Raw genomic sequence first — 20,315 nt, 5'->3', positions numbered from 1 at the left:
AATTGTTAACAACTTGCTTTGAGTTAACCTTTATTTTAATATGTGCCCAATACACAGAATATTAAAAAAAAAAAAAATCCATAGATAAACTACCATGTGGCTCACTAAAAAACATTTTGCACTTGACCAAACTGTCATCAATATTTTAGTCAAGGGCCTGAAATTCTGCTGTACAGGAAAAAATGGTCTTCACATTGTTGAACTCATATGTGGCTTAAGCAGTGCATTACTTTAAGCAGACTCTTTTTAAAAAAGCAAACTATTTTCAGAATAATAATACTCCTCATAAAGCACACACTTAACTTGAAAGGCTACCCATCCCAGATGGAACTAATTATAAGTAAGAATACTCATGACAGAGCAGAAAAACAAGGACTTTCCTTCAGTGGGACTAATCAGTAGATTTCAGCAGCAGATGAGAATAACAGCACAGATGAGGAGCAAAATCTTGGTTCCTCTTAAATTAACAGGACTTGTGCCACTATGTTTAGTGAAGACAGGACTCCACTTTCAGATATGAGCATAAAATATATTTCATTCAAGGATCATAAAACAGCTCAATTACAGACTGTGATGTACAATTAGTGTACTGTTCACTCACATTTAATGTGACTGACCAAGAACAGTCATCTGTGAGCAAGATGTGAGAGCTGCATTGCTGCCACATTGTCATATGACAGAATATCCCTGCTGCATTGCGGATGCTTAAAGTGAGGCAAGGAAGACAGTACTGCCCTCTTAATTTCCTGAATAATCCAGTAAATTCTGGCTTGCTGTCAAACTAATATGCTTTAAAAAAAAAAAAAAAGACAAAAACCAACAAAAAAAAAAAATCACAAGATGACCTTCTCCCAGATTAGAATTTTGTGGAACTAAAATGTCATTAACCACAACTGAGTCAAAATATTTACTAATATCTGCCATTGCAAGATCTGATTAATTATACAAATATCAGATTTTATGTAGTTTGCTCTGAACAACAACAACAAAAAACAATCTCTCAGTAATACAGTACTCCTAATAGTACACTGGACCATCTTATCAGTACAAATACAAAAAGGTTTCTCCTAACAGTCACCAACACCTTCTTAGGCACCTACCACAGCCTTACTTAGGCAGCCTTAGTAATTCCAGTCTTTAGCATTCTTCCTGAGAAAATGACTTCCTCGTTTCAATATACAGTCCACAGAAGAGCCTTAGGCTTTTACAAATTTCTTCTGAGTTTGTATCAAATGTAATTTTGATAAAAAATACTCTGTAATGTGAGCAAATGGAAAAATTCCTCTGTGGCTTGTCTGAGCAAAAGAACAGAAACCAGTACTTCCAGAAGGTGAAAAGGAGATGGATACTACCCAGACCTCACTGAACAAGAGTTGGTAGAATTCTGCAAACATTTTTCTCCTTAGAAGAAGTTTTGATTCATATTAGCCTTTATATTGTTTTAAATATGATGAATATTTATTGTATTTAACTTGACAAATGCTTCCAAATGACTTCACACTTCCAAATTTTTTAATCTTGTCAAGCCTAACTACAATAGATAAAGGCAAAAGTACTGTATGGAAAAAAAAAAAAAACATGCCTACTATGCTTGACTTGTTCTCAGGAAACCGTTGTTGTAGTTTGTACATTTTACAATCCTGCTTTTCAATTCACTGTGACATGGAAGATATTTTCCTTTAAAAGTCTAGGGCATGGGAGTGTGTTTTCACTTTAAAAAGGACTTGGAATTCAAATTATTTTTGAAACAGTGGCAAGATATTTCTCATCAAGGCCAAGATATTTCTCATCTAAGCAGCAAACCACATTATTACAGAAATACAGTTTGTTTACAGAAATCCTGGCTTGTTCGGTGAGCCTGAGCATGCACCCCAATGGCTGTGCCACAAAGATCCACTCAACGTTACAGTACAACAATACACATGAAGAAAACAGGACTTCTCTGAAATTACCCTTGTAGCCAACTATTTTAGAAACTGTTCTGAAATGGCAATATCTACTTATAAAGAAAATGCCTTGCAACAAAGTTTTAGAATACAGGATGATCCTTCAAAACACTCTGCAATGTATGGGACTGTCCATATTTTTCTTGAGGTATGATGCGAGTATCAGATGCTGGTTTTTTTTTTTTTAGTTCTACAAGCTATTCCATACATGGCAAAAAGAGATCAACGTGCATTACAATCTTGTTCTTCCAAAGGCCTTAGAAGCTAGTATTTTATTTGGTGATGTCTCACTAGACACTATTCAAAAGGAACCTGCACATAAGGCAACTCACTTAATTTGTTAGGCTATACTGTGATTTAATTCTATACTTTCAGTCTTTTCCTTTTATGAATCTGAATTTCTGCAGTCAAATGCAGGTGATTCAGAGGCCACAGCTATGTAGTTATACCATCACACACTCACTTTGACCAATTTAAAGCCAACAATTCAGCATTTGCAAAATCATGTACTCCAATTTCACTTTTCAGAGTTAGTCCAAAGAACTTCTTGATCCATTATTCTACCCCCAAAGTTCTGTAATTATTTGAATTAATTAATTCAGTACAGTTTGACATTAAAAGAGAGCTGTGAATTCACAGTTGCTTTATTACTTAAAGCACTGTATAGGATTTTTCACTATAAAATAGCACTACTGCAGCCAGATAACTTAGTATTATACATATGGAATGTGGTGCAAAACCTAATTGGAATAGTAATGAGCAATTTCTTAAGTTCTAAAAATTCAGCTTTCAAAGTTTTCTAGAAGATTACGAAGTATTAAAAACAACAACAACAAAAAAATCCACAATGGTGACTTCTAAATATCAAGGGGAAATGAAACACCTCAACTGACTTCCATGAAGGAAAGGAGGATGAGGCTGAAGATGGGGAGAGTCAAGTGTCTTTCTATAAGCCATGCACCTTATTTATAATACATCTTCACAATGTTAGCAGACCCTGAATCATCCATGTAGAAAGCATGGTTGAAATGCAGATCACTGCCTATGATAAGAGCTATTGTTTTTACTTCCTGAACGGCTTTTGGGACAGTCCCTTTTGGAGTGGTGAAATCTCATAGGAAACATTAGGCTGTAGTTAAGTCTGTAGCATACAGCAGGTACCACATGGATACTTGGGAAAAAGGTATTGTTTTTGTACTAGTCAAAACATCCTGGAGGGGAAAAAGTTACATTTCAGCAACACTGAACCTACCAGGCTTAATTTAGAATTTATCTGAGATTTCCATCAGACTAATTTCTAAAAAAGTACTCATACAATGTTTGTGGGAAAACGGTTCTGAATTGTCTGGGCAAAATAATGGCAGAAATAAGTGCTTAATAAAAACAAACTCAGCATTTATAATCTAGACAAAGTCCCTCCCAATGATGGGTTCTACACAAACCTTCCAGCTTCAAAATGTTCTACAGGCTGTGGCAGCAGCAGAAATTCTATAAGCTCTATAGAATTTAGGACAAGGATCTTAGCATTATCTACAATTAAAATCATGCTGCTGCTCTTAGATGCTGCCTCTGTGTCCTCTGACAGGTCTGCCTTGGTGGGAAAAAAAACAAGATACATGAAGCAGTAGAAAGATGCTCACCTCAAGTACATACTCTTCCCCATGTTTCACTGACAAAATGAAAAAAAGACAATACATACCAACATAATTGCCCTATCTGAAATCTGTTGGAGCTTTCCCAAGCAGTTTAATGGATTGACTTACACAATTATAAGAATGCACTGACTGATTTATTTTAAAAACAGAAGTTTAAACCAGGGATCTTAGGTATGCATTTAGGGATCCTAGGGGATTGTGAGAAACAAACAAATCCCTGTTACAGTTACATTAAGTCAGTCTGATTACCTTCACAGATTTATCTTCCTTACAGCCCCAGCACCTTCAAGGATATCTCTAAGAATCTACTAGTTAAGGTACTGACTGTTGAATAATTAGCCAGGCTAATCTGCACGACCAGGGAACTTGCTTTAGTGGGAGGGTTGGACTAGATGATCTCCAGAGGTACCTTCTAAGCCCTACAATTTTGTGATTCTGCGAACCTAACATTTATAAATTATTTTCTTTTCACCATGTTACAGTGTTACTGTTTGAAATACATTAAAAAGTATTTTACTGTGAATGTACAAGTAAAAGCATATGGATAGTGCAGAAAAACAGGAAACAGCAGCCTTTATTTACTAAACAACTAATCATCCTCAACTTCTCCATCTGCTTTGCTTCTCTAAAATGCTCCCTTTCCAAGGATTCCTCAGCCTTTTAATTTAAAAAGCAAACAACCCACCCACCCTATTCTTCCATTCTCTTCCTAACTTTCTCCTGTTGTCTAGCATTCTGTGATCACGATGTCTGCACCTCTCTTGTGCTGTCCTCATGTCCCAGTGACTGGAACAGTCTGACTTTCTTCCAAGCTAGCTGGTTTGTGTTTGTCTGCTTTGATTTCCTCCTCAACCACACAAGCCTGTGGTCAGTCTGAGACTTTTCCAGTACAGAGCTGCCTACTCTGACAAACTTTAACTCACTAGCCTGCTTTCATCTTATTGTTTAAGAGCACAAAGACATCTAGTTTTTAACTGTTTAGACTTACACTGAAATCTTGTGATTCTCTTTTCTTTTTGCACCTTCATTGCAACTCAAGACAGTAATGGTCAGTCATTTAAAAGAAAACCAGAAATATCATGAACAAAACACAAATCAGAGCATTCAAAACAGGCTACAGAGTCCCTTGTGGAGTACAGATCTCAGCAGCCTCCAAGACATCACAGGCTGGAAAACACCCAAGAAGCAGCTCCAGTCATCAAAAACAAAATTTAACTAAAAAAAAAAAAAAAAAGGAGTGGACAGAAAAAAACACAAATTAGCTCAGCAATTCAGTTGTTTACAGGCCTTAGTCAACACTCAAATAAACTGAAGTTTTTCTTCCCCATATTCACAGCAACAACTGGCTACAAGAACAATATCTTTGCGATAGCTGAACTGAAACCATTTTTCAACCTTAGAAATGCACTTAAAAATACTCAAATTTTAGGATGACAGGAGTTTTACCATTTTTGCCTTTGAGTTGGAAGTTCATGGGCTGTTTAACAAAGGCAATGTAGCAACAAACCTTACTGCCTTGCTCAGTGAGCTCTGCAGTCCTGTAGTAGCACTCTCACAAGTAAAGAAGGCTAATGATGTCACATTTGTTTGCCTTTATTAGAGAGGGTCAAAATGACACTCTACTTGTGTGGCAGAACTGGTTACTGTGACCTAGCCTTACACAAGGAAGTGACCCACTGTGCCAAGGGGAGGGCAGATGATACTTTGATTTCGGGAAGGTCTTCCCCAGTCTTGCTCTGAGCCCTTATAGTGAAGAAAGGCATACACATTGCTCAATGAGACTGGACTGTGCTCAGGAGAATTAAACACAGAGGTTAAAGTGGTTAAGTGCCCTCTGCTCGGCACTTGTGAGGTTGCACCTGTGTCCTGGAGCAAGGCCGACTTACATAGAGGAGCAAGCACACAGGAGAATAACCAAGATGATCTGGGAGATCTGCATGCATGACACACAAGGACAGGCTGTGAAAACTGAGTTTGTTCAGCATTAAGAAGATGAAGTCTTACTGTAGTCTACAAAGAGCTAATGGGAGGGTGTAGAAAAGAGAGAGTCAGGCTGGTCTTGGAGTTCAGGGTCAGAGGTTGAGAAGCAAGAGGCTTAAGCTATACAATGGAAAGTGCAATTAGACAGGAGGAAAAGTACTTTACTACGATCCTAGTCAAGTACTCAGACAGGCTGTGCTACAGCTGATCTCATCACCGAGATGCTGGATTCCAGCATTGGCACTATCTCCTTCTGATGTGCAGAGATTGGCTCCGCTCCAACACTGTCAGCATGGATAAGTGCATGCAGTGTGAGTATGTGTGGGAGATGCAAAGGGGAAGCACAACATGCTTCCAACACCACAGGAAGTTGAGCTTCAGCTACAGGGTTAAGAACAGCCACAAAATCAGAAATGCAGAGAGGTCGGGCCTGCACAAGGAAAACTAGAGAAAAGCATTAAAGGAAAGTATACCATGAACATCCATTCACTGGATACTGAGGAAGTTTGCACACAGGCATTCTTACAAGTCCATGCAGTTATTGACTGTTGTATAAATCATGCTTTGCTTCATGCCATCATTCACCTGTGTACCACATTAATCAAAAGAAAAGTCATGGAAATAGTAACTGTGCAAAGCCCATAACTAAGTGCCCTCAGGGAAGTATATTTGTATTACTCCATATTCCTCTGAAATGTTCTACACAAACCAAATTGTAAACAAGCCTTAACAAAAAAAAAAAGGCAAAATCTGACAGTTTTGTTGTATCTGTCCCCACTTAAACTTATGAATCTGCTTAACTCAAACTGACTTAAGAGTCCTAGACTCTGTTCTGCAAACACACCTGCGCCACAAGTGTAAAAAAAGTGATGGGGAAAAAAGCCCTGAACATACTCTGTAAACAGCAAAGTCACTCAATGGGAGCATATGTCAGCATGCTAAGTATCTCGTGTCTTCACACAGACTACAGATTCTGACTTGCTTAAGTAAATTCAGTGGAGATCTCTGATTTTTAGAAGAGAATCATTCCCTTTGGAAAACAAAGCTATGTCAGCTGATCTACACTAACACACACACACAAAAAAACCAACGTGTTTACTGACTACAGGGTACTTCTCAATTTCCCTTCGAAAAGAAGTCCAGGAAGTCTGAGGTATAGCTAAAGAAGCAAACCCGATTTACAGTGAAAATCTCTACACGGTTATTTTAATAGTTGTCAGACAGAGCAAGTCTTATTTTTTCTAGAACATGTATTTCTCCCCACACACAAGAACAGAGCAAATACACAGATCTACTTTGGTTGTTAAGTTTCAGTACTGATAATGTACATAATGTACCGGAGAGCTGTGGCCTACTATTTTCAACAGGAATATCCTTATTTTTGTACAATGTGAAATTCAATTGGCAGGCTGAGGGCATTTTTCCAGCCTCAGACATTTTTGGAACACTTTTTTAAAATAATGTATGTTCAAACAAACATTCACAGCTACAAGTCCTAAAAGATCCTAATTAAGATACACATATTTAATCCTGCATTCATTGTATACGTACGTGCTTCTTACCCACCCACCCTGCTGCCAACCTCTCTGCCCTCAAACAGACAGCATTTTTGATATCAAATACAGTTCACTTACAAAAAACTGTTTAAACTAACTGTACATAGAGAATGAGAGCAAAGAAGATGAACTTTAACACACAGCTATCATGTTCAAAAGTGGAAATACTGTGAAAGAAGAATGGGAAAACCATAATAATGCACAACCCTTCAGACAGCTCCTTTTGGCACCAAAAAAATATGGAATCTAAAAAAAAAATAATAATACAGCAAGTACCATCACTTCACACTTCTGCCTATTTTTCAAAATCATTTCGCAGTATCTCACAAGCTTTATACTCTTTCATTTAGTTAACTGTTGAATGTTATGGCTTCATTCCCGTAATCTGACTACAAACTACACATCCTCATATTTCTACTCAAAGAAACAACAGCTATGAAGTGCATAGGGTAGAATGAACTGACAATATAAATGGAGAGCTTAGTTTAAATTTAATGATTAAAATTCCCACTGTAGTTCTTAAGTTCTGCAGCTGTCTGAACTGCAGGAAAATAGCTGGTTATAAAGTATCTGGAAAATGCAATTTGCACTGGTTAGGCTTTCAGTGGAGATGCAAGAGAAGTGTAACTGGCACACAAGGGGAATGGAATATCTACACGAAAGGGAACCTACATAGTAGAGAACTAAACAGCACTGCACTGAACAGCACAAGTGCTGGGGAACTTTGGTACTCATATGTTACATACAGACACCTTTAACTAACTTGGAGTACATGGCCTGTTTCCACAAGAAAATGCTAGACTATGATTTAGACGTGTCCAAGAAACAATTCTGAAGACCAGCTACAAAAACAATGATTCCCTTCCAAACTTAGCAGATATAAACTACTAAGTATAAGATTAGTTTATGCCTTTGACTAGAAGTAAAATGGTTAAGCCTAGTGAAGACATATACTGACCTTTTAGTCTGAATTCAGAGGTCATTAAAGGTTCACAGTCTGTCACTGCATTATTTTTAATTACAGAAATGAAAGTTAATTTACTCAATGTGCTAAACCATATAGCTGAACTTTCCTAAAGATGCTAATACTTAGTTTTACCCATAAAAATATTTCCCCTCTATCACTTATAAACTTCTTTTAGACTATTCCTCATTTAAATGGTAAAATTAAACACAAAAGTTAGTGAATTATTGCTACTAGAAATAAGTATTAGCATGTTTTTCAGCAGTTCTGTTGAGCTACTATACCACGTATTTTATTTTTCTAAATGGCATGTGTAGTCTATAGCTTTGAAAAGGAAAAGCACTCAAAAAAATGTAACTTGCAGAAAAACTCTATACCAACAGGATTCTTCCTCAAACTCTTTCACAAATGTTATAAAACAAACTGTTGGAAAACAGTGCTGTGGATGACTAAACCAATCCTCCAGTAAACACTTCCTCAGCTGCAACGTCCAGCGTGGTACCACAGCTTAAACTGCACAGACTCAACTGATCTTCTGAAAAAAATGACTGTATTTCAGAAGTTAAGCAACATTACATGACACACATGACTAACAGCATACTCACTAACAACAAAAAACACTAGACATCCCTCTCTTAAAAACAGAAAAGATACCAGAGCTGGCATCAGTCCGCAATGCAAGAAAGACCATGTGATATTTAGACACTTGTGTATTAGTTTAAAAATAAGTTAGATAAGCATGTGACGAGTGACAGTTTTGTACATGACCTTTGCTTAACAAACTCTTTTTCAGAAAGTCCACACAAATATCAACAAAATTCCTTTAAGTAATAATAACAATAACCTTAAACTCTGTATCTGACATCTTGAAAATAAACTCTGAAAACAAAATTCTGCAGGGTTACTTCAGGAAAAATTGAAAACATATGTTTTGCAGCATGAATTGAGAAATAAGAAATTTAAAAAAGCATTAAATTCTTCTTGTAAATCAGGCTGATGAAATTCAGCATGGTAAGTTACGGAGACAGAAGCTTGGGGTGGATGTTTCCAGTGGGAATAATTCACTCAAGAATTTGGAAACAGAGTTCCTCTTTCCGGAGACTGAGCAGGCATACACGATTGCAAGGGAAATGAGGCATTCTGCATGGAATGGGGAATCCATAGCTTAGGGTATTTCTTTTTGAAGTGTCAGATCACAACAACAACCTCTGGGTGAAGGTCTCTACCAGTGTTAAGGAATTTGGCTTTTCCATTACTATGTGCTTCTATTTAAATATCAGATCTGTATCTATTTAAATACAGAAGCACAGAATGGCTGAGGTTGGAAAGGACCTCTGCAGCTCATCTGGTTCAACCCCCCTACTCAAGTAGGTGTTTGATCTGGCACAGCCCAGGAGGACAATATATACTAAAGAAAACCAAGAATAATGACAATTTCATTAACAGCATTAATGAGGAATCTACACAAAAAGAGTGGAAATACATTAAAGATTTTCATAAACATTGTGACTTCATCCAGTCCACTTAGGATTTCTAAACATAAAACTGTCAGAGGTGAACCACCTCCAGGTACTTCTCAAATCTTTACTTTTTTGAAAAGAAAGCATCCTCTTGAATGGGTGTCCAATGTTCTAGCTTGCCTTGGTCACACTGACTGAAGAGAAGTTGTCTTGGGCCTCATATAGAGTATACATTATAGTACACAACAATAGTTATTACATATTTTATAATATACAAGTTAATGCAAAATTTTCTTTTATACATACACATATAAATACACACACCAGCACAGACTATTTTAAGTATTCTCAGTCCTAACACATCAACTTGCAGAGAAATATGTTAAGTTTGAAGGGAACAGAAACTGGTAAGTTTAATATCATTGGTGCTGGCAGATATTTAGTAAAGCAGATATAGTCTAAGGCAAAAGTTAAAGTATCCCAGAAAAACAAAACAAAACAAAACAATTTTATTGCCTAAATTCCACATCTGAGGGCAGGGAGCCCTTGCAGTGCCTCCTTTTAAATATATCCGTTCTTGATGCACTATCACTTCTCAAATGTATCTTGGAGTAGAAGCAAAAGAAGAAGGAACACAGTAATCTGCTGTTTTTCATTTTACTAGGCTATTTGAAATGCAAATTCAGTATAACCTGTTCTTAAAATTAGGCACCCAAATTAAGAAAACATATATATTGCCTTTCAAGAATGATAATCCAGACTAATAATGCGTAATAATATGCAAATGGTGAAATTTCTCAATGACATTAACTCTAAAACTACTTCACTAGTTTTTTTTTCCAATATTTGGTATTAAGGAAGATATAAACCTACCCTTTTAAAGTCAATTTCCTTCAGTGATTTTGCAAAAATGTCATATACTGAAGTTCACAGATAAAATGCCTATATCCTCCCCATTTTTCAAATCGTAAGAATTCACACAAGTCAGTGAGGATACCTCAAGAAACTGCCTTCATGTACCTTGGCATTCTGTAAATAACAGAAAATCCTTTCCGGTGCCTGCCTACTCATTTTCTTCATGGAGAAGTTTTCCAATTAAAATTATCACTAAATTAAGTCTAAGAACTAACCAAAGCACAAGACACTTCTGGTACCAAATCACCAAGTTCTGTTTCCTCTTTCCACACATCCTTTGGGGCATTTCCTTGTCAGGTCTCCAAAAATTCAACCCTGACTTATAAGAGTAAAGAAAATACTTCAGTCAGACTCCTTTACACGTTTCCTTTTTTCTTTTTTTTTTTTCTTTTGCTCACATTTAACAGTCATATTAACATCAGCAAAAGAGATTATTAGTATTAGGCAACTCGAAGTTATCAAATTCTGCTGAAGAGCATTAAAGACATAGACAATGAAATATAAACTTTTAAGTTGTATGGTGCTTTAAAATAGGCTACTAAAACACAGAATAGGCATTTCTTAAGCTAACATTCAAAAATACACTATTTTTTCAGAACAATTTCTTCTTGAGTGTTTGCCCTGTTTTCCTAATTTTGATTTTCCTGTGAAAAGCTAAGATTAAAGAGAACATAATGTTAATTATGACGTATGAGTTTATTTTTCAATATTTATAGTCATCTGAGAAAAGAATAAAATGCTTCTCAGGATTCTGGTCTGATGTCTCTTACGAAATATGTACATGGGCATTAAGAGAATGGACGCAAATGAACTCTTTTCTCAACAAGAAGGAATTTATTTCCAACCTCAGAAAGAATACTGATGTCAGAACTAAGGCTATATGAAATGCATTTAACTTCAAAACCATCTCTTTTCATTCAAGCAGACCCTAGTCTCATTGTGTGATCCAAAAATACTTCTGTTTGTAAGCACCTGCCAAAGACGGGCAGGAAGTCCCTTTACAATAATCTGTGCTAACCTGGAATCAGATTCCTGTATGTTAAAGCTGGCTCACTTTCTAGATCATTGTTCAAGATAATCAGGAATGCAGTATTGAAAAGAATCATTTGAAACAGCAGGAAACTATACATCAAATCTACACAAAAGGAGATCAAGCTTATTTCCCTGCACACATCCTTTCGCCTCATAGTTTAACTTAAGGATTGGAGATTGAATTAATTTCTGGTGATCTTCCCTTCAGGTTAAAAAGGAACACAACTGTGCAGTGTGGGAAGCCACCTAGTGACAAAGGAGCACAAACGTGCCTGAAGCTGCCCAGGGTTTCAGTATGATGATGCAGTTAGAGCATGTGATTACTGCTGTTTTTCTCAGTGACTTGCAAGATGTGTGGTGCACTGTAGTTTAGAGAATTCCTCAGTGATTTCAGGCAAATTGACAAGTCTTCCCGAATCTCCTAAGTGAGTTGTGAAACAGCAAATTTGCTGGAGATGTACAAGAGCAAAACAAATTAAAATATTAAAATGTCTAAGGAAAAGGTTTGGTGCCCATTCTAAGCTCATAAAGATACTGCATGCAGGAAAAGTTCAGATTTCTGAGGCTGGGAGGATATAACATAAAAGGGACTAATTTTCAAAAACATTAACGATCAAACCTATTCTAACTCAATTCAGAAATCATTCAGCAGATTTAAAAGGGTGAAGTTTTCATGAAGCAGAAAAATTAGTTCTACAATGTGTCTGTTGGTAAAGGAGATTTCTTATTTCTCAGAAACTGAGAGCTCAAGGAGTAGCATGAGCACAAAACACTGTACAGCAAGAGCCAGAAATGCGTGCACATACATCAGTGTGTTGTAATGTTTTCTACCAGTGACAAAGAACCTCACTTTACCAACATGCACCTTACCACTTCACTGCATAAGAATCCTTAGCAGAGAAATGGCAAAGAAACAGCATCTTACTGGAATAATTCTTAGGTGTCATATGTCAATATATTTAATGAAGGACTGGCTGAACATTTATTGGAATAGAAGACAACACATGCTGTTCCTTAAAAGAAAAAAAAAAAGGCTTGTCCTAGCTCAACTCAAACAGGATTTAATACCACCTGAACAACCAAAGGGGTTACTGCTCAGCTATTCATTTGAACATATGAACAATGTACATTAATAGATACTAGAAGTTGTTTTTGCTCATTCTGAAGGAAATACCCAAGCCTAACCTACAGAACCAGCTGTGACTACCTTTGATGTCTGGGGGAAGGCAGAAGTCAAGCAAAAGAACCAGGAGGGAAGGAACAATTATTTCCTGGCCCCAATCCAACTATTTCTTTTCCGTTTTCTTAAGTTGCTCTTTCACACAATCAGGTCAAGGAAACTAACAAGAAAAAATACATTTTTCATTTACTTTCCATCAGAAAGCATAGATGAGAAGGCACATCCTTAGCAATAGGGACACAGAACAAGATGGATACACGGGAAGCAGAAATTTAACTCACTTGGAGATGCTGAAATGATACAAGCATGACTGCTAGTAAGAGAACAATGTAATCCATGCTGATATATCAAGTTTTTCTGATAGACAGTACATTTTTTTTAATGTTCTCAGTGAAATTGATACCAGGCAGCATCTACAGATATTACAGCACATTTGCATTTTATATCCCATTCTTTAAATGAGAAATATTATAATTGCATTATATTGGTAATAACTGAAAAAGAAAAATATTTCAAAGGTTGTAATCAATACTCTATTTAAGTACCTCATTAGGAAATAATGAGCATGGATGACAGTTACAGTAAGTTGCAGTGGAAAGAGACCTTAGGCAAAAAAAAATAGACTTAAAATTTTCTGTTGTAAGCAACTGTTTCCTTTTCCCTCTGTTGCAGCAGTGTGGTTTCTTCAAGGATTGGAATACTTCATTTCAGATGTTATAACTAAAACTAAAATTCCTTCCCATACTGACAGATGGTACAATTGTATGTATCTTTTCCATTAGAAAATTATTTTGTGAACTGTTCCAGAGTAAAACAGATTGAATCACAATACATGCATGGTTGAAATACATGCTTAGTTTATAGCATACCAGGAATCTAACTAAAATACATGCAAATATTGATTAATTCATAAAAAAAAAAGCTTTAGCTGAGAAGCTTCCTTTCACAAGTATATATATAATCTTCTCAAGATCCCTACCTTCTATGTTTTCCAAGGGTAATCAACATGACAGACACTGTCATGTCACTGATGTTTAGCCAAATAGGTATGATAAACATAATTTTAAATATTAAGATAAGATAAAGCGAAAGTAATTGCATCACTATTTTCTGGAGAGTTTGCTCGAAGTGATTTCATTGAATTAAAGTAAGAACAAATACAGTACGTGGTATGATAATGTATCATATAAATATATTGAAAAGTAAAACATTAAAGTATAGACAATCTGCATGCTACCTATAAATAAAATAAATCAACCAAATTGAAGACAAATCATCCTGTAAGTATTCAGACATTTTAGAAAATACAAAATGACTTGTAATACAGACTCGCTGCTCATTCAAGATGGGAACGACAACATTTTAGGAAAAGATGAAAATGTTAAAAACATTGTGGGATAGTTGGATAGCCAAAATATTTAAGCAGTTGACAAAAAGTGAGTCTATCACTGTCAAACAGTAGGCAATTCAATTTTTCACATACCAGAAAGATTTTGTTTTCCATGACTGTCTGCATTTTTATCTACAGATGATATTGTATTGAGGAAGAGAATTGAGTTCCTATCAGTAAACACAGAAAACCAAAGAAATAGGGGTTGTTCTACTGAACTGAATTTCAGATTATTACTGAAATATCTCACTAACCTCAGTGCAGGAGGGCAAAGGCTTCACAAGCTCTTAAGACTTAAGCCATAATATCCTTTCCTGAGCAAAATATCTTTGCTCAAGAAACAGATATGCTGGTTTCAAGTTAGTGTCTTCAGAAAACTCATCTATAACAGAGTCAAACTGTGTAGTGTATTCCCATTGTCTAATAAGTAGACACACTGGGGTAGATAATGTTTGCTGAATTCCACATATTTGGCTCAGTCAGTTCAATTAGCTAAAAATCTGAAAAGACAACACAGGCCACTGCAAGAAATCAAGAATCCAACAGCCATAGCTGGGGACTCTTTTTAAGGCCTTTACCAAATTTGGTAATTTGGTAATCTAATTAGAAAAAAAATCTTGTGCATACTAGTTCATCTGTAAACTACTTTGTCAAATTCCAGTTTTAAAAAAGAGATGACCCTTCAGCCATACTGGACTGCAGTAAATATTCAGTTAATCTGCACAGTGGCCAGCTTTATTTATATTCCATGTAGATCTGGTTTGCAGTCATGTACTCTGTCTTAGAGGGCGGCTGCACAGTACCAGATACTAGTGAGGACCTGCAGTCACTCTGTGATACGTACACAAGTGGTATTTAATGGGATAGGAGAAGAACATGTGATTTCTGGAAAACAGACACCCAGCACTACTGCAGGAGAATGTTGTGGGATCAGCACTCCAAGCCACTCTGGAGCAGCTGCTCATCATCCCAGTGATGCAATCGGACAAGAACAACGCTTAAGAAATCAACATGAAGTAGAATAATCCTCACCAATGCCAGACACTTACTGCAGGTTGCCAAAAACTGAAAGAAAGAGTCCAAACTTTGGAAAAAGGTAGATACATCAGAGTACTCCCAGCACCATGTTGGTACACACTTTGATCCTGTGTCACATGCCCCAGGAGATCTGATTCTGCATCTAAGCATGATTAGCACTTACCTCACTGCAGTACAGTAAGATAAATAACTACATGCATCTAAGTGCTCCCAAGAACCTCAATTTCTTTCACCAGTCTTATGCTGGCAAAGAAAAGAATACTGTTCTAACAGGGATCTGTACACCTGCTAGTGTACAGTCACCAAATGACTCCAAAGCAATAACTACTACTCCACTGGAGGAAGATAAAAAAGACACATGCTTCACTTCCTGACTTTTTGTTTGTAAGCCCCTTTCATACCTGGCTGATGTCACTACCTCCCTACATATTGCCTTATGAGGATAGCTATTGGTATTTCTTGTCCAATAGTTCTCAACCAGTAGCAGTAACTAAAGAGAAAGAATATGAAGTGCTTATAATACTGAAAACAGCCTGAAATGTGCTGATTCAAAGACAACTTAAAGCAAAATGAATGTGTACCAGCAAAAACTTCCCAGATCTCTTATCAGCATTATTTTAAAATTATGCTACTTCATGCCTCACAGGTACCAAGATATTAACCATGAAAAGTAAGAAGAAAAAATACCTTGCATTGCAAAGTTTTGTAATGTGAGAAAAAAGCATCCAGAATAAAAAATAAATAAATAATAAAATATAATAAAATAAAATAAGAAATAAATGAAGAGGATTACCTGCACTTCCATGTCTATGTAATTCCAGTGCATTTTATAGACTCAATGCTAAGCAAATGCTGAAATGCAGTATGTAGACAGAGTATTATGTGACTTCATATAAAATTAAAAAGCAGCTCTTGGAGAAAATTCAATCCTCATATTCCCCAACTCATCATAAAACTGAAAAACTGCTTATGACTGAAAATGATGAAGGAGTAGAATTTAACCTTCCATTATTCATAACCAGTCAAGTCTTTCTGCCTCAGAATGTTAGGATTTATGACAGTAACTCTACAGCTTCTTCTTTTTTTTTTTTTTTTGAAGAACTTTCGACCACTTGATTTATAGAATAAACCAGGTACTGTAAGTAGAGCTACATTTTTTTAAATTATTTTGCTAGATTTAGATTCATAATCAGCTTAGGAACATTCTAAATGATCACTTCAGGGAACAGTGCATTCACTTCAGTGAATGCATGCGCTAACCACCCAACAGTAACTTCTAGTGTAGGCTCACATTCAGCTCATACAACTCATACTGCACTCCCTCCATGCTTCTCAAAGCACCCAATAAGCACAAATGAAATCATATTTGGAGTGTACGTGAGTTGTAGCAGCTTGGATAGAAGGGAGCTCGGCCCACAGCAACAACACAGTTACATCAGTAAGTAAAAGTTAAAGCTACGGAGTAGAGAATTCAGGAGAGAGATCTACATAATGAAAAGGTGGAAGATCAAGTTTGCATCCCAACAGAGTTCTCAGAGCAGACAGATTGATTATGAGACTGGCACTAATGAAGGCTGAAATGAGGAAGTAAGATTTCTTCCCACAAAATAAAAGCAAAAGAGATTTCAGAACACGCCTCTTTCTTACTTCCATCTGACAGATGGAAAAATCAAGTTAGGGTGATTGAACAACTTTATTCCTTCCGTCCATGTAGCATTTAACATGCTATTCTATTACTACTACCTGCAGATCATCTGCAAAATAAATGCTTCTTCCAATTAACAACAGTGAAAGAGATGGAACCAAGTGTCTGTAATTAAAGCAGATTTGGACACATGAACAAATGTTCTATATTCATATCTGTTACACTGCAGAACTTGCTAGATACTAATACAGCTATCCATGCTCTGCTGGAATCACAGACTTTTATTAATTGCTTATTCTATAGAAAAAGAAATAAATGATTGATTGAAAAATACTGAATTGTTTTAAAATGTTAATATCAAATCATATACGAAGTAAAGGAGATTATTCATCAGAGGAAAGCTATAGCAGTCAACCTAAAGCATATATAATATACTGGCATGGTAAAGCCTTCTTATGTATTTGCTACATGGAGAAATTAAGATTCAGTAATGTTTATTAGTGCATCAGAGCAATCTGATAAGTCTCCTGCACCCCTGTTGCAGAACTCACTGAGAATTTTTTTATGAACATGCTCAGAGACCCTAAAACATGTTGCTCCTGGCCCAGAAAGCTTTCTCTAGAGTCAGAATTTGCTGACAGAGCCACAAACTGTCATTGTAAATTGAAAAGACAAATATATCCTGGATTTCTAAATGAGAAAACAGAAAACCTGAAAGCAATCTAAGTTAACAATAGAAAAAATTTAGAAGAAAAAAAAAAAGCCAAGCATTGAACAAGATCCAGTTCCCTTTAAGGACAAAGCATCACCTTTCAAAGGGTAAATGTGCTGTGTGAGAACCTTGAGCTGGTTCACAGTGGATGCAGCAGCAATTATTTCCAAAGATAATCCATTTTTATTTTTTTAATGATTATTATTTGCATACAGACAGTATATTCGTCCCTTGGCAGAACAGACATGATTCATCCAGCAGAACAGCAGAGCAGGGTCATGTATAGTGGCAGTCTATGAAAAACAAGTATTGCAAAGGATTGATGCATATTTGTGCATGCATTAGTGTATGGGCAAGTAAGAAAAAAGTTCATGGTTATACCTGGACAGCATCTTTCAGGACAGGGAATTTTTATCCTCCATGTTTAAGGAAGAAAACAATATGAACTTGAGTTAAAAATAAAATCTTACTCTGCTGTAGTTCAGCTGCATCCCTGTCCTCAGACACGGCTTTACAAGAATTAGAAATAGCTTAATAATCAGTACGTTTGAAGACTCCCCAAAGCAACCTTGTCCTTCCTGAACTCTCAGAAGAACAGCTCCACATGGCAGGCGTCCACATCCATAACAGTGTTTGTATTAATGGAGAGGGAAAGGAGCTCGCTTAAGCCATCACAGATTCCAGCCTTTCGGGGCTGAGGCACACACATGTTCAAAGCCTCACGGAAGAGGACAAGAGTTTGGTAAGCCCTGCTTCAGAACAGCAAAGCACCAACTCTGAAGGCACCGACAGGCCTCACCCGCCCTGGCCATTCCCAGCAGCTCCTTCTGAGTGAGGAAACCCTGATACGTCCTGGGTTTACAGCATGCCTGTTTACAGCCCCTGGCCCTGGTTTATTGTTTGCTACATCTGGGACTGTTGATAGCTCCTGCACCCATCCAAACTCTGTGTGCAGTGCCAAGGCCACTAGTACAGGTCCCAGTGGTGAAGTCTGAGTGCTGGCACCCTCCAATTCCTTCTCATCCTCCCCTCACTGCGCAGCCCTGCTCACACTGATCCTGGATGCTATCAGTCAACAGCACCACACAGATGTACCTCCAAGAAGGAAACCACTATTTTTAACTCAGCATTTCTTACTATTTTGAGACCGTCCAATCTGACATAATTAATTTCTCAATAAAGAATACTGTATCAAAGCTAATCTTTAAAGATTTTCCCAGCCTTTACACACAGAAAACAGCTCAGATTCGATGTGGTATCAGTACTAAAAATTGCTACAGGCAGACCACAAAGGCAAAGACGATGAACCAAGCACAGTCAAATCACAATCAGTAACACATACTTTGTTTTGTTCTTCATTGCTTATTTTGTTACATTTTGAGAAAACTGAATTCTGCTGTTGTCTTTGTAAAGCTACACTTTAATTTTCAAAACCCCATGAAGTAACAGAAAAGTCGCCTGCAGCACATAGATGGAGAGACTGGGCAGGGGGAGAGTGGGACAGAAAGCAATAACCTGTATTTCAAGGGAGATGGGATTCCCTGAGCATATAAAACTGAATTGGACATTAGTTAATTCACACGCCTAACACTACTTCAGTGTTTGAGATTTTCGGAATACTCTGGTCTGAATTGGACTTAATTCTTCATTAAATAAGTATACCCTTGTGACTTCTACTATTATTCAAGGTTAATCTATGGTATAAAATATATACTGTATTGGCATAAGAATAGCACTAACTACTAATGAAAGTAATAAGGGTTTGTAAACTCATGTACTAAATAAAAGATTTTCCCAAGGTAATATCTTAGGGAGGTACTAATTGCCTGCAGTTTGATCATTTTGGAAAAAGTCTTCTTTGAAAATCAAAATAAGAAAACACAGAAAGAAAAAAGAAGAAATAAAGCCCTATAAAAAAAGGTTGCTACTAATCAGCTATCTAATAGTAACGTATACAGTCTGCAGTAGCCTGTCCCATTTCTACAATTAGGCTAAGCTAACACTTTCAGTGTGCTATCAGACATCAAAAGAGATGTCAACAAGACCATAGATAAATCAGTTTGCATCCTTGGCAACATTTATAATTAGAATCTTTTATTACACTAGTTATGAATATCAATGGAAAAAAATATTTTAACATCTGAAATTTAGGCATAACCAAATGTAAAAGAATATTTTGCTTTTAATCATGATAAGGATTTTCAACACATGCGCACAGAGAAGTTGTCTACAGAAAAGATGATATGAAAAGAAAAATTCTGAACACTTAAAATAACTGTACCAGAAAATCTCATATGTAGCATTACAATTCAACATGAAAGAAAAAGTCATCTCTATATTTATGGTCAGAGGAAGAAAAAATAACCACACTTAATTCTTAAACTGATATTCTGCTCTAAATAGCACACTAGCGTATACATCGAACTATGAAGGAATGATTGTTCAAAGAGAAGGAAACAAGAGAAAGAGGACAGTAGCTAAACTGCTTTACGAAATGTTTATGAAAGTGCTAGACTAAAGTGAAAACAGAGCTAACACATTTCATGATTTTCTTCCTGTTGGCTGTAAGTTCTCACTGACCTGGGATGCCTAGAATAACATGTTTTATATTCATCAGCTGGGAAATTACTACGTAAGTTGAAGAAGGTGGGAAAAATCAGAGAAGACTTGTATGGGGGACTTTTGTCTGTGTTTTTAGGAAACTGATCAGATGGTAGATAACTGAGTGAAGAACAGAAAAGCAACAGAAAAGCATATTACAGATCTTAATCAATGATATTTCAGAACTGTCTTCTAAGGCAAAATTGCTGAGGAGAAAATCTCATAATTTTTCTTATCCAGT

At 36.5% G+C, this 20,315-nt stretch overlaps 1 protein-coding gene across 1 annotated transcript in view; it reads right to left on the bottom strand.

Moving 5' to 3' along the window:
* Positions 1-20,315, bottom strand: part of CDKAL1 (CDK5 regulatory subunit associated protein 1 like 1) — a 335,413-nt gene that overhangs the window by 187,888 nt on the left and 127,210 nt on the right. The window lies entirely within an intron of this gene.

Source organism: Cyrtonyx montezumae, unplaced genomic scaffold (assembly GCF_038088225.1).
Source record: "Cyrtonyx montezumae isolate F1298 unplaced genomic scaffold, pur_monq_1.0 scaffold_8, whole genome shotgun sequence".
Lineage (NCBI taxonomy): Eukaryota > Metazoa > Chordata > Aves > Galliformes > Odontophoridae > Cyrtonyx > Cyrtonyx montezumae.
The sequence above is the reverse complement of the archived record's forward strand: the minus strand, read 5'-3'. Positions and strand labels throughout refer to the sequence as shown.